Source organism: Coregonus clupeaformis, unplaced genomic scaffold (assembly GCF_020615455.1).
Source record: "Coregonus clupeaformis isolate EN_2021a unplaced genomic scaffold, ASM2061545v1 scaf0107, whole genome shotgun sequence".
In the NCBI taxonomy this organism is placed as follows: domain Eukaryota; kingdom Metazoa; phylum Chordata; class Actinopteri; order Salmoniformes; family Salmonidae; genus Coregonus; species Coregonus clupeaformis.
The window spans coordinates 540,527-555,511 of record NW_025533562.1 but is presented as its reverse complement, the minus strand read 5'-3'; the positions used below and the strand labels follow the sequence as shown (position 1 = coordinate 555,511).

General features: G+C 43.5%; 1 pseudogene; it reads left to right on the top strand.

Annotated features, from left to right (window-relative positions):
* Positions 1-249: 249 nt before the first annotated feature.
* On the top strand, positions 250-13,559 carry LOC123483402 (annotated as a pseudogene).
* Positions 13,560-14,985: the final 1,426 nt, after the last annotated feature.

Below are 14,985 nucleotides of genomic sequence, written 5' to 3'. Positions count from 1 at the left end.
AATAAAAGTTGAGAATAAACAAAGAAAACATTGTGAATCCTGCCATTGGCTGTGGTGGTTGCTAAGGAGTATGTTTCTCCGTTGCTGCGTCGCATAGGCATTGTAACGTCTGCGGTCACTGATCAGCGCAGCTATATCAGGTTAAAAAAAACGCCTTTATCCCGCTTAAAGACTTTATAATAAAACATATCATTTTCGCAATGGACTGATGAACATGTTTTTTATAGCTGAATGCATTTTTATTATAGGACCGAACATGACAGCCGGTTGCATTGTGGTGCCTCTCATCATACCGATTCGAATCCCCCCTCCTGGTAAAGCCATGCACGAGATAGACACCACAACTCATGTTGAGATCAAATCAGGTGAAAACATGCGTGTATCCATAATGTGTGGATGATGCTAGTGCATACATGAATATATCTTATGTAGCAGATTTATGTTTGAACATTGTTTTCACATTGTTCACTGTTTTTCCAATGATATCCACCATGCACTCGTAGATAACATCTGCCCTAGATTCAACGTTTTTTGACAAACAACATATGTTGCTTCCTAGATACCCCAGATGTCACTATCTACTACACTCTGAATGGTACTAAACCAGAGGTGACGAAGAGACCAGGGTTTGGAGAGAACAGCACTTTGAAGTATAGCAGACCAATATGCTTACCTGAAGGAAAAGTGTCAGTCAAAACTCTGGCCATCACCAGGTTGGATTGTGAAAGGATTCTACAAAAATAAATCACACAAAGACATTTATTGTTTCATTGCCATTCAGTCCTGGGTCAAATATGATTTAGTTTTCCCTGTACAGTGGAATCAACATAATAGTCCCAAAAGTGCAAACCCCAAGCAAAATCAAGGATACCCTAAATACTTGACTTATTTGACTGATGTCTGGTGCTGTTATGTTATAATAATTGCTATTATGGATAATTGATGACTGAAACTGACCTTATGTTTATTTGCCTTAGGGATGGTCGAGAGAGTGCCATTGTCACCAAGCTATTTCTGGTGGAGAATGTGCCCTCAAACGAGCCACCTTCCATTGAGGACAATGAAGAGAACTTTCTGAAGGAGTATGAACGAGACCTCCCTAGACAGGTATACAGTATGTGCATGCTAACACTTCATTTCAATGTCGTCTGAAGTTTGACATGTAATGACAGCTTTAGACAAGATATGTCACATTGCCGGTCTGCCTTAAATTTGCTATCAAGCTCTAAAACTTTACTAAAACGTCATGCTTCTTCACTGATTTTTTTGGGGGAAGTCTAGCAATTACATGTAACATAACTGACATAACTGTTATTACATGTTAGGCTACGTCAAGCGCTAAGGCATTCTCATGAAAACTGTAGACATTACAATGATGGAGCATTCAAACAAATGTGTTACCATCTGCATCAATATGTGTTCTGAACAAGCTGTGAAGCCGAGTATACTGTTACTGTGTTTCTCACAGATGGGGACAGAGAACGGTTCTGGAGATGCGTCACTGAAGCTTCAAGGTATGTCTAATTTAATAACTTTTACTAATGAACAATACTGCCTAAACAACGTTACAAAGTTAGCGCAAGCCTAATTTCCCTAAAGGGCTATTTCCCACTGCCTTATAAAAGTATTAGTGTCACAAACATTTTTGTGTACACTTGACCATACAGTGGTCATTACTGTAATGTAAGTACTAAATATCATATTCATATGCAATGCACAAGACTGTTATAAACTCAATGTCAGCGTTTCTAAATGCTTGTCTCAATAAGTGCAAGCTTCTGTGTCAGTGCATACCATAGAATTAGGAATTAGAATAGGATCTCTATGGTGAAACACTGTCATACTGACATTTACTATATATACAGTGAGGGAAAAAAGTATTTGATCCCCTGCTGATTTTGTACGTTTGCCCACTGACAAAGAAATTATCAGTCTATCATTTTAATGGTAGGTTTATTTGAACAGTGAGAGACAGAATAAAATAAAATAAAATAAAAAAACGCATGTAAAAAATGTTATAAATTGATTTGCATTTTAATGTGGGAAATAAGTATTTGACCCCTCTGCAAAACATGACTTAGTACTTGGTGGCAAAACCCTTGTTGGCAATCACAGAGGTCAGACGTTTCTTGTAGTTGGCCACCAGGTTTGCACACATCTCAGGAGGGATTTTGTCCCACTCCTCTTTGCAGATCTTCTCCAAGTCATTAAGGTTTCGAGGCTGACGTTTGGCAACTCGAACCTTCAGCTCCCTCCACAGATTTTCTATGGGATTAAGGTCTGGAGACCGGCTAGGCCACTCCAGGACCTTAATGTGCTTCTTCTTGAGCCACTGCTTTGTTGCCTTGGCCGTGTGTTTTGGGTCATTGTCATGCTGGAATACCCATCCACGACCCATTTTCAATGCCCTGGCTGAGGGAAGGAGGTTCTCACCCAAGATTTGACGGTACATGGCCCGTCCATCGTCCCTTTGTTGCGGTGAAGTTGTCCTGTCCCCTTAGCAGAAAAACACCCCCAAAGCATAATGTTTCCACCTCCAAAGAGCTCCATTTTGGTCTCATCTGACCACAACACTTTCACCCAGTTCTCCTCTGAATCATTCAGATGTTCATTGGCAAACTTCAGACGTGCATGTATATGTGCTTTCTTGAGCAGGGGGACCTTGCGGGCACTGCAGGATTTCAGTCCTTCACGGCGTAATGTGTTACCAATTGTTTTCTTGGTGACTATGGTCCCAGCTGCCTTGAGATCATTGACAAGATCCTCCCGTGTAGTTCTGGGCTGATTCCTCACCGTTCTCATGATCATTGCAACTCCACGAGGTGAGATCTTGCATGGAGCCCCAGGCCGAGGGAGATTGACAAGTCTTTTGTGTTTCTTCCATTTGCGAATAATCGCACCAACTGTTGTCACCTTCTCACCAAGCTGCTTGGCGATGGTCTTGTAGCCCATTCCAGCCTTGTGTAGGTATACAATCTTGTCCCTGACATCCTTGGAGAGCTCTTTGGTCTTGGCCATGGTGGAGAGTTTGGAATCTGATTGATTGATTGCTTCTGTGGACAGGTGTCTTTTATACAGGTAACAAGCTGAGATTAGGAGCACTCCCTTTAAGAGTGTGCTCCTAATCTCAGCTCGTTACCTGTATAAAAGACACCTGGGAGCCAGAAATCTTTCTGATTGAGGGGGGGTCAAATACTTATTTCCCTCATTAAAATGCAAATGAATTTCTAAAATTTTTGACATGCTTTTTTCTGGATCTTTTTGTTGTTATTCTGTCTCTCACTGTTCAAATAAACCTACCATTAAAATTATAGACTGATCATTTCTTTGTCAGTGGGCAAATGTACAAAATCAGCAGGGGATCAAATACTTTTTTCCCTCACTGTATATGGAGATTCACATAATACTTATAAACCTTATAACATTCATAAGCTATCAGTAATACCCTTTATAATATAAAGAGGATTATTGCTAGTTTCTGGATTTTATGCAGTGTAAGAGCGTGTACGTTTTGGTAATAGTTGTGTGTGTCCTGGGTTCTCTTTAGTGCCAAAGACCAAGGGAGGAGACTCCTACAGGCCCCCTAAAGGTCCACGGTTCCTCAGCAGCCGTCTAGAGCTTGTGTCCCCTGCTCCGGAGCCCATGTCTTCACATCGTTCTCAGACACTAGTACATTCACAAAAAATATATTGTGAATATTATTTAAGCAATAAGGCACCTCGGGGGTTTGTGGTATATGGCCAATATACCACGGCTAAGGGCTGTATCCAGGTATAAGAACAGCCCTTAGCCATGGTATATTGGCCATATACAACACCCCCTTGGACCTTATTGCTTAATTATATTATAGATTATATTATATCATTATTATGGTGATGATGGTGACTGATTATAATATGGTCATTTATCACAATCCGCTAAGAGTTAACAAATACATGAATGTGACCCATGTGGGAATCCAACCCACAACCCTGGTGTTCCAAGTTAGCCTATGGTCATTGGCATACCAAAATAATATATTTTTTCTGTATGGACAATCAACATAACAGCACAAACAGGCAAATACAGCTTCTTACTTCGAACGCCACAGAACATTAATTATTTGGTGTTAAATGCTCTTTCAGAATGCAAGCTTGGAAGACAGTCCCTTCAAAAACCTGACCAGCACTCAAATGTCAAGGATCCAAAGGGAGACAGACTTTCTGAGGTGAGTGAACAGAAGCAGAGAGAAAGAAAGAGGAAAAGCATGAAACAAAGATGCAGAGAGATTGTTTCTAATGGAGAAGCGAATGATCTCTCGCACCTTCTACCTTTCCCCAGGTGTGCCAAGTGCTTGAGCCATCGCCCCTCAGACCCCTTTGCAGTGTGGCACCGCTGTGATGCCTGTGCCAGGCCAGAGGCTGCCACCCACAGAGGGCGGACAGGTATCACCCCAGTCCTAAAACCACCTTTTACAACTGCTACTGTTGTTAACATTTAGTTGATGGCCTACTCTTTGATTGTATGCACATTTTACAGTGTGGCATTTAACACAGGTTCATCTTACTGTGTTTATTTTACCCTATTAAGATGTAAAAAAATGCCAACACTAAATAATATGATTTCAAGAAAAATCACGAAAAGGATTTGGAGATATTGCATTATATAGCTGCAAAATTGAAATACAGTTTAGTGTTATTCAGTGTTTTAAGTAGTTTCCCCCCCTAAGTCACCCAAGGCTAACAGGCCTGTGTTCATTCAGGCCTTTCAATTCAATGTTCAATTTGGCCTGTGTGTTCTTTCTGGCATTTCAATTTAATTCAAAGGTTTGGGTTTCTCTTTTGTCTTTAGATGGGCTTGTGTGTCCACTGTAAAACAATGGTGCCTGTCAACACCCCCACATGTGTGGTATGTGAGGCCCCCATCAGCCCCCAGCTCCAGCCAAAAGCCAGCTTAAGACTCCAGGTAAATATGAAGTTGACTGCCACAAACACTCCGCTTTCAAACACCTTGTGACTTTGGACATATACTTTATTTGCAGGTGTGTTAACATTTACCTTATCAATCCAAAGCAGTGTAAATGGATTGGTTTTCTCTCTTGCTCTGTGTGTGTGTCTGTGTGTGTGTGTGTGTGTGTGTGTGTGTGTGTGTGTGTGTGTGTGTGTGTGTGTGTGTGTGTGTGTGTGTGTGTGTACACCTGTCCTCTCGCTTTCTTTTTCTGTGCTGTAGAACAGGGTGATCTGTCAGTCATGTGGAACCAACCGGAAACCCTCCGCATATCTCAAATTGTGTCACCTGTGAATCTAAACTACTGCAGCCACCCACTGTAAGAGCTCATTGATTGTATTATAGTAGCCAAATTATCCTTATTAGGCTTAGTTTAGACTTGTATAAATGCCTAGGTTTTTGTTGTGATATGTAATTAGTCAGAAAGCAAGCAAACTACAACTATATGTAACCGAGTTGAATTGGGTAAACTCACTTCTCAAGTTGAAAAACCTCCACCCGCAGCATATATTTGCTAGCCTTTCGGTGGCGCAGCTGGCTAAGGTGTTTCAAGAGGGCGGTCACATTAGTTTGCGAGACATAGGATTTTGATGAAAGCCTAGCTGTTAGGGCCGAAAGGTTGCTGCCTGGTTTGAATATCCGAGCCGACAAGGTGAAAAATCTGTGGATGTGCCCTTGAGCAAGGCACTTAACCCTAATTTGCTCCAGGGGCCCTGTAGTACTATGGCTGACCCTATAAAACAACACATTTCACTGCACCTATCTGGTGTGTGACAATAACACATATATACTGTACATATATACTTTAGTTATTGTATAATATGCTACAGACAGCCAGCTTAATGTAACTACACTCCGAATATTTTATAGTTGAATATCACACTTACCTTCTGAGGTGTATCTCTCTCAACATATTGAGAGCGTGAACTACCATGTGGAGTTTATACAACCAGGTTTCTCCCATTCCGGTCAAACTATTACTACTATTACTAGTACATAGCCACTGGGTCTGCAGGCTTTTGTTCCATCCCAGCACTAACACACCTGTTTCAAATAATGATCTAGTCACGGTTTCAGTTTGGACTACTTGAATCAGTGGTGTTAGTGATGGGCTGGAACAAAAGCCTGCACATCCAGTAGCTCTCCAGCACCCACACTGTGATAGACAAGACATTGTGAGTCTTGTGCATTATCAGATGTAGGCCTACATGTTGTGATTGTACACATTAGATTTCATTTCTTGAGAAGTCAAGGTGCTACCATAGGTTTTTTGACATTTTTCTCTCTAGGCTGTTTTGAGTGGTCAGAGTGCCCCGCCGCTTCCATCTGGAGAAGGCAAGATGGTGTCCTGTTCTAAGTGCAGCCGGGTCAACCACTCGGATGCGCGCTTCTGTGACTGGTGCGGTTCCAAGGTAAGCATACTACTTGCCCCAACCAACTGTTCCTCCATCCATTCAACCTTCCATCCATTTCACTAAAACAGAATGTTGAAAGCAGCGATGAGGCTGGTTCCACCAGGTTAACATTAGCCTCTAGCAATTTAAACTTCTTCCACTACCATAAACATACTTTTAGACAGCTGAAGCAAGCGCACATCTTTTATTCCGAAAGTGTACCTTTTATCCTCTGTCCGTTTCATTCTCTGTTGTTAACTGGTGCCCATCCCTGCCAGCCTGGCCATTCAGTCAGCTGTTTGATCTGCTCCCGGTGCGGAGCGAGCAGCCACCCCTATGCCAACTTCTGTGGCTCCTGTGGGGTGTTTCTGGAGGGGCCGCCCAGGGGGGAGTCGCGAGTTGGAGCGAATACGTCCCTCGCCTTGCCATATTTACTTATATCTAAACAGGGTTGGGGGATGAATTTCATTTAAATTCAGTCAATTCAGGAATAAACTTAAATTCCAATTACAAATTCGTCTCACAGAGAATCATTGAGAAAAATTGGAATTTCAGCTTACTTCCTGAATTGACTGAATTGAAATGAAATTGACCCCCACCCTTATTCTAACAACCCTTGTATAAAGGGGCGCACGTGTGCGCACACACTCTTAGTCACCAAATGTGATACAGTGGTACATTCTCTGAGTGTTTTGTTAGAGCCATCCTTCCCACAAATTAAACGTAAAAAATTCTCTCTCCATTTCTCTTTCTCCCTCTCTCCTTATTTCTCGCCCCCTCCTCTCTCTATCACGCTTCCTCCCCTTTCTTTCTTTCTTTTTCTCCCTCTCCCTCTCTTTTTCTCTGCATCAACAGATGTCCACTCACACCTCTGACGGTGCCACTGCCACCTGGCAGGCTGTGCCCTCCTCCGTTTTCCCCGGTGTGGCGTTGTCCCCGGGACCAGCACGGGCGGACCAGCAGACTCAGACTGTGGGCTTGTTCTACCCATCGGGCACTGAGCTCCACAGGAAGGGCCAGCAGGTGGCACTGGAGCTGAGGAGACAGGAGCAGATAAGGGACCGCAGACCACTGCTCACAGCTATAAGCCCAGGCAGAGGTGACCGCTCGCCAGTGCCTAAATAACTGCTAACCGGTGTAGGGTGAAGTTGCCCCTAGACACAGATCTTGGGTCAGTTTAGCATTTTCCCCACTAATGGTTAAGGTTAGGATTGGGGGAGAGGAAGTTGATCCTAGGGGAAATGTTATCCCAGAGCACTACTAACCCTAATGTAGCGATGGAGGGAGAACAGCTGGAGTGGAGCTTGAACTGGCGACCGTGTGGTTACAGGGCAAAAGCACAGGGCGAGATAATTTTTTGTGCCTCAAAAGCCCAGGCTTCCCGGCAGAGTCAGTAAGACACCTGCATAGATGGAGGTTACACAAGCACTAAGCAACGCTACAGAGCCGACCACTTTCTCAATCAATCCCATTTATTTTATAAAGCCCTTTTCACATCAGCAGTTGTAACAAAGTACTATACAGATACCCAGCCTAGAACCCCAACGAGCAAGCAATGCAGATGCAGAAGCACAGTGGCTAGGAAAAACTCCCTAGAAAGGCAGAAACCTAGAGAAGAACCAGCCTCTGAGGGGTGACCAGTGCCCTTCCGAACCTCTTCAACTTTTTTTTATCACTTGCACCACGAAGTAGTAAGATAAATGCTGGGGACTCTTTTTTTTTAGCAACTGTCTCTGACACTTTCGTTCTCCCTTTTATCGCTCTCTCGCTCTTCTCTAGGGTACTGGAGGAAGCAGCTGGACCATGTGTGTGCTCACCTGCGCAGCTACACTCAGAACAACACCGAGTTTCGAGCTCTCATAGGGGAGCCTCGCATGACTAGCCTCTCTAACTAATCCAGGCTGTAACCTTGGTAACAGTTTACTGAAAACCAACAGATACAGAATGTTTTATTAGCTTGTATGAACCTTTATGTATTTCTATAACTGTAAGTGAGACCGGATCATCATGATGACTAAGACATTAAAAAAGTGTGTCAGATGTTTGACAAGTCTTACAACATATTATATCTGTATCGTAATGCATTAGGTAAAGTGTTATCATTATCTGGAACCAAACACTATCTGTAGCATTGGTTCCAATTCATGCAAATGTCCCCAACAAAGGTATTCATACAAGTATTCTTTATCCCCAGGACAATGGGGAAAAAATCATCTTTGATGTATGTTCATGTGATTGAGGACAACTACGAAGTCAGTTTGAGGATCAACTTTGTCTCCGCCGGACTTGAAAAAACCAAGGTCTTTCATTTTTGCTATGCTATTACACTTTGAAATGGATGCATTTAAATTTAAATTTCTGTTATACACTGTAACATGTCACCTGTCAATCGCTTTTAATTTGCTAAATATTGTGGAATTCCTTATGTACTGTGTAAAATATTGCCTTTAGTCAATTCTCCTTTGTCTTGTCTGGAGCATAGTTCAGGCCAAACATAAGGCCCACAACAAATATTTTCTTACTCCTGTCAGGTAGACGGGATTGAGAAGCCCCTTATCCTATCAGAGAACCGGAACCTCAGCAGTGTGACGGAAGGCATGAACGGCCTAACAGCCAGACAACCCAGCCTGGGTGAGAAAGTGAGAAAGGTAAACCTACCTACTTTTTATTTGAGATATTAATACCATCTACTGTCTATCTTATACTTACAGTGGGGAGAACAAGTATTTGATACACTGCCGATTTTGCAGGTTTTCCTACTTACAAAGCATGTAGAGGTCTGTAATTTTTATCATAGGTACACTTCAACTGTGAGAGACGGAATCTAAAACAAAAATCCAGAAAATCACATTGTATGATTTTTAAGTAATTAATTTGCATTTTATTGCATGACATAAGTATTTGATACATCAGAAAAGCAGAACTTAATATTTGGTACAGAAACCTGTTTGCAATTACAGAGATCATATGTTTCCTGTAGGTCTTGACCAGGTTTGCACACACTGCAGCAGGGATTTTGGCCCATTCCTCCATACAGACCTTCTCCAGATCCTTCGGGGCTGTCGCTGGGCAATACGGACTTTCAGCTCCCTCCAAAGATTTTCTATTGGGTTCAGGTCTGGAGACTGGCTAGGCCACTCCAGGACCTTGAGATGCTTCTTACGGAGCCACTCCTTAGTTGCCCTGGCTGTGTGTTTCGGGTCGTTGTCATGCTGGAAGACCCAGCCACGACCCATCTTCAATGCTCTTACTGAGGGAAGGAGGTTGTTGGCCAAGATCTCGCAATACATGGCCCCATCCATCCTCCCCTCAATACGGTGCAGTCGTCCTATCCCCTTTGCAGAAAAGCATCTCCAAAGAATGATGTTTCCACCTCCATGCTTCACAGTTGGGATGGTGTTCTTGGAGTTGTACTCATCCTTCTTCTTCCTCCAAACACGGCGAGGGGAGTTTAGACCAAAAAGCTCTATTTTTGTCTCATCAGACCACATGACCTTCTCCCATTCCTCCTCTGGATCATCCAGATGGTCATTGGCAAACTTCAGACGGGCCTGGACATGCACTGGCTTGAGCAGGGGGACCTTGCGTGCGCTGCAGGATTTTTATCCATGATGGCGTAGTGTGTTACTAATGGTTTTCTTTGAGACTGTGGTCCCAGCTCTCTTCAGGTCATTGACCAGCTCCTGCCGTGTAGTTATGGGCTGATCCCTCACCTTCCTCATGATCATTGATGCCCCACGAAGTGAGATCTTGCATGGAGCCCCAGACCGAGGGTGATTGACCGTCATCTTGAACTTCTTCCATTTTCTAATAATTCTCACCAAGCTGCTTGCCTATTGTCCTGTAGCCCATCCCAGCCTTGTGCAGGTCTACAATTTTATCCCTGATGTCCTTACACAGCTCTCTGGTCTTGGCCATTGTGGAGAGGTTGGAGTCTGTTTGATTGAGTGTGTGGACAGGTGTCTTTTATACAGGTAACGAGTTCAAACAGGTGCAGTTAATACAGGTAATGAGTGGAGAACAGGAGGGCTTCTTAAAGAAAAACTAACAGGTCTGTGAGAGCCGGAATTCTTACTGGTTGGTAGGTGATCAAATACTTATGTCATGCAATAAAATGCAAATTAATTACTTAAAAATCATACAATGTGATTTTCTGGATTTTTGTTTTAGATTCCGTCTCTCACAGTTGAAGTGTACCTATGATAAATATTACAGACCTCTACATGCTTTGTAAGTAGGAAAAACTGCAAAATCGGCAGTGTATCAAATACTTGTTCTCCCCACTGTATCTCTCGGGGACAGACTACGTTTCTGTTTAGGGGGGTGGAGACTGGAGACTTTGCTAGTCGCGTTAGTATCTTTCTCTCAACCTCTCCTCCCAGATCCTAATTAAGCATCTGACGCAATTATGCAATATTTGATTTATTTTACTGTATCTAGAGTTTGGCACATATCAGGATTTTTTACGAGACTCACTAAAGTTACATGCCTGACTTCCGTCGCCAGGGGGCATGTGGGGTCCGGAGTCGGGAGCATAGATGGCTACACCAGACTCCGGCACTATATGCTTGACTCTTAAGTCAGAATACTACCCTTAGTTATTCGTTGACGTCTCAGAAGTGTTGGTTTCGTTTTTGTATTTGTTTTAGATCATTCTTTTTATTCATGTTCATTTATTTGAGGTAGATTTGTATGTATATTCATGTTGTCTGGCTGTGATGACGCTGGTAGGGAGTGAGAACGCTACCTCAAAGTCTGGAGCTTCCAGGAAAACAGTGAAAAACCTCAGTCAGAGTTGGACCTCTGACGTTGCACAGAAACCGCCTGTAAATTGGACTTTTTCTTAGCTGGGGCGTGGGCTCGGACTCGGGCTCGGAACAATCCAGAAACAGCCCCAAGCCCTTTTGGAGCTCTGAGAGGATCACATATGGGCCACCCGGCCCTCCAATAGACTTAGTAAGACTTTAGGCATATTGCTTTTGCCTGTCAAATCCTTTCAGATCTCCACAAGTACCGAGAGTTGAAGGGATTGGGGTTGTTTCTGGACAGAGCCATAGCTTCATTCTTTTGTTTACAGTCATTTGTGTCTTGGATAAGTGCAAACTTTCTGAAGTGCAGTTCAGTTCAGTTCAATCCAAGTGCATTATTTCACGGCCATGATCTGTTTCAATGCACATATTCACAATAGTGCCAGGACACTGCATATCTGACTGTAAGTGAATGGTGTTAATGTCCAATGACCTTCATTTGTTATGACAGTCATTTCTTTCTATTTTCAAGCTATCCAAAGACAGTCTGCTTCTGAGGGAAGTTGGCCCAGACGGGAGGGGGCATATCTCTGTGGTCCAGCAACTGCTTGATGAGGTAACTTTAATTAAAGCTGGTGAAAGGAATGTTCATATTGAGATGCTAGGACCATGAAATAACTACACCGGCTGATATAGCTGAGCCGAGCCGAACTGTACTACACTGGCCTGGTTGTACATTCACCAGAGTTGCTGGAATCTTGTTAGATCCATGTTAAAGGAATATCAGAGCCAGCACTGTATAGTTCGGGTCGGCATGGTAGGGTAAAAATGGTTCTGCTTGTATTGTCCCTAACATGGCGATGTTGTGCCAGGGTGCAGATCCCTCATGCCAGGGGTGTAGATCCCTCATGCCAGGGGTGTGACGGGCGCCCTGCCCTGGTTGTTGCTGTGCTGCACGAGCACCACGAGGTCCTCCCTGTGCTTGGTACAAAGGGGCGCTGACGTCAACCAGCAGTCTGGGCCGTAAGTACAGTGCTAACGGATTAAAGTCGATTTGGGATTGGGCACACAAATAGGTAGGAGGAATAATGGTTGGTTTATACCTACCCAATATAAAATCATGACTTCGGACAGTCTCTTATATGTGAATTACATAATTCAGATTTTTATTCAGATTCTCCCGGAGAATCTTGTCGGAAGTTAAAGTACTTTAAGCCTGCTATACACTACGCAAACGGAGCACCGTATACGGTCCGTTCCGAAAAATTCAGCGGCACAAAAGTACATAGAGCTCTATGCAAACTACGCTCCGTCTGCGTAGTGTGTATTAGGCTTTACATGTGCATGCACTGCATCCAACCATTAATCGCACCGGTATAAATGTTGTGCTGAAAATACTCTTCCCACTTTAAAAAAGGTTACGTTTCTCTCTTTCTTTCATAGGGTGAACAACACCGCTCTGCACGAGGCTGCTGCTCTTGGGAGTAAGGGCTTCCAGTGTGCAGAGACACTATTAGGGTAAGAGACTACCAGCTATATGCTGTATATCTGTATGCTCCGGTTTAGTGCACGCACTTAGGACAGCCCCTAGCCATTGCATAGCCCATGTCAGGAATTGACTATTTCCAAAATCAGGGTTTCCCAAACTCGGTCCTGGGGGCACCTTTAGTTTTTTGCCCTAACACTACGCAGCTGTTTCAAATAATCAAAGCTTGATGATGAGTTGGTTATTTGAATCAGCTGTGTAGTGATAGGGCAAAAACCAAAACGTGCCCCCAGGTTGGGCCCCAGGACTGAGTTTGGGAAACCCTGCTGTACATAACCAGTCTCAATTCATTTATCCCATCCCAATCCTTTCAGATGCAACGCCAGCATTCGGAAGAAGAACGACAGAGGTCTGACGGGCTATGACTTGGCGGTCACGTCAGAGTGCAGCCCTTTGGTGTCTCTACTAGCTGCTAAGATGGGTCAGGGCATGCTAGACAGACTGGTCAAACCCAGGACTCACCCAAGCCTAGATGCATTCTGATGACACATATAATTAACTGTTTGCATCCTAAATGGCACCATATTCCCTATAGTGCACTGCTATGAGCCCTGCTCAAAAGTAGTGCACTAAATAGGCAATAGGGTGACATTTGGAATGTAAACTTCCTCCGTGGTGGCCTTAATTGTTGAATGGTCAATTCAGAAAATATATATTCCTCTCCGGCAACTGAGTTAGGAAGGACGCCTGTATCTTTGTAGTGACCGGGTGTATTGATACACCATCCAAAGTGTAATTAATAACTTCACCATGCTCAAAGGGATATTCAATGTCTGCTTTTTGTTATTTTTACCTATCTACTGTACCAACATGTGCCCGTCTTTGTGGTTGAATCTGTGTTTGAAATTCATTGCTCAAATGAGGGACCTTACAGGTAATTGTATATGTGGGGTACAGAGATAAGGTAGTCATTCAGAAATCATGTTAAACACTATTATTGTGAGTCCATGCAACTTGTGACTTGTTAAGCACATTTACTCCTGAACTTATTTAGGCTTGCCATTAGTGCATTCGGAAAGTATTCAGACCCCCTGACTTTTTCCACATTTTGTTACGTTACAGCCTTATTCTAAAATTGATTCAATTGTTTCCCCCCCCCTAATCAATCTGCACACAATACCCCATAATGACAAAGCAAAAACAGGTTTTTAAACATTTTTGCAAATGTATAAAATAAAATAAATGGAAATATATCATTTACATACGTATTCAAACCCTTTACTCAGTACTTTGTTGAAGCACATTTGGCAGCGATTAAAGCCTTGAGTCTTCTTGGGTATGACGCTACAAGCTTGGCACACCTATATTTGGGGAGCTTCTCCCATTCTTCTCTACAGATCCTCTCAAGCTCTGTCAGGTTGGATGGGGAGCGTCGCTGCACAGCTATTTTCAGGTATCTCCAGAGATGTCCGGGCTCTGACTGGGCCACTCGAGGACATTCAGAGACTTGTCCCGAAGCCACTCCTGCGTTGTCTTGGCATTGTCCTGTTGGAAGGTGAACCTTGGCCCCATTCTGAGGTCCTGAGCGCTCTGGAGCAGGTTTTCATCAAGGATCTCTCTGTACTTTGCTCCATTCATCTTTCCCTCAATCCTGACTAGTCTCCCAGTCCCTGCCTCTGAAAAACATCCCCACAGCATGATGCTGCCACCACCGTGCTTCAAATTAGGGATGGTGCCCGGTTTCCTCCAGACGTGACACTTGGCATTCAGGCCAAAGAGTTCAATCTTGGTTTCATCAGACCAGAGAATCTTGTTTCTCATGGTCTGAGTCTTTATGTGCCTTTTGGCAAACTCCAAGCGGGCTGTCATGTGCCTTTTACTGAGTGGCTTCCGTCTGGCCACTCTATCATAAAGGCCTGATTGGTGGAGTGCTGCAGAGATGGTTGTCCTTCTGGAAGGTTCTCCTATTTCCAGAGCTCTATCAGTGACCATTGGGTTCATGGTCACCTCCCTGACCAAGGCCCTTCTCCCCCGATTGCTCAGTTTGGCCGGGCGGCCAGCTCTAGGAAGAATCTTGGTGGTTCCAAACTGATCAATGGAAACAGGATGCACCTGAGCTCAATTTCGAGTCTCATAGCAAAAGGTCTGAATACTTATGTAAATAAGGTATTTCCGTTTTTTTATTTGTAATAAATTTGCTAAAATTTCTAAAAAACCTGTTTTCGCTTTGTCATTATAGGGTATTGTGTGTAGATTGATGAGGAAAGACATTAATTTAATCAATTTTAGAATAAGGCTGTAACGTAACAAAGTGGAAAACGTCATGGGGTCGGAATACTTTCCAAAGGCACTGTACAAAGGGGTTGACTAC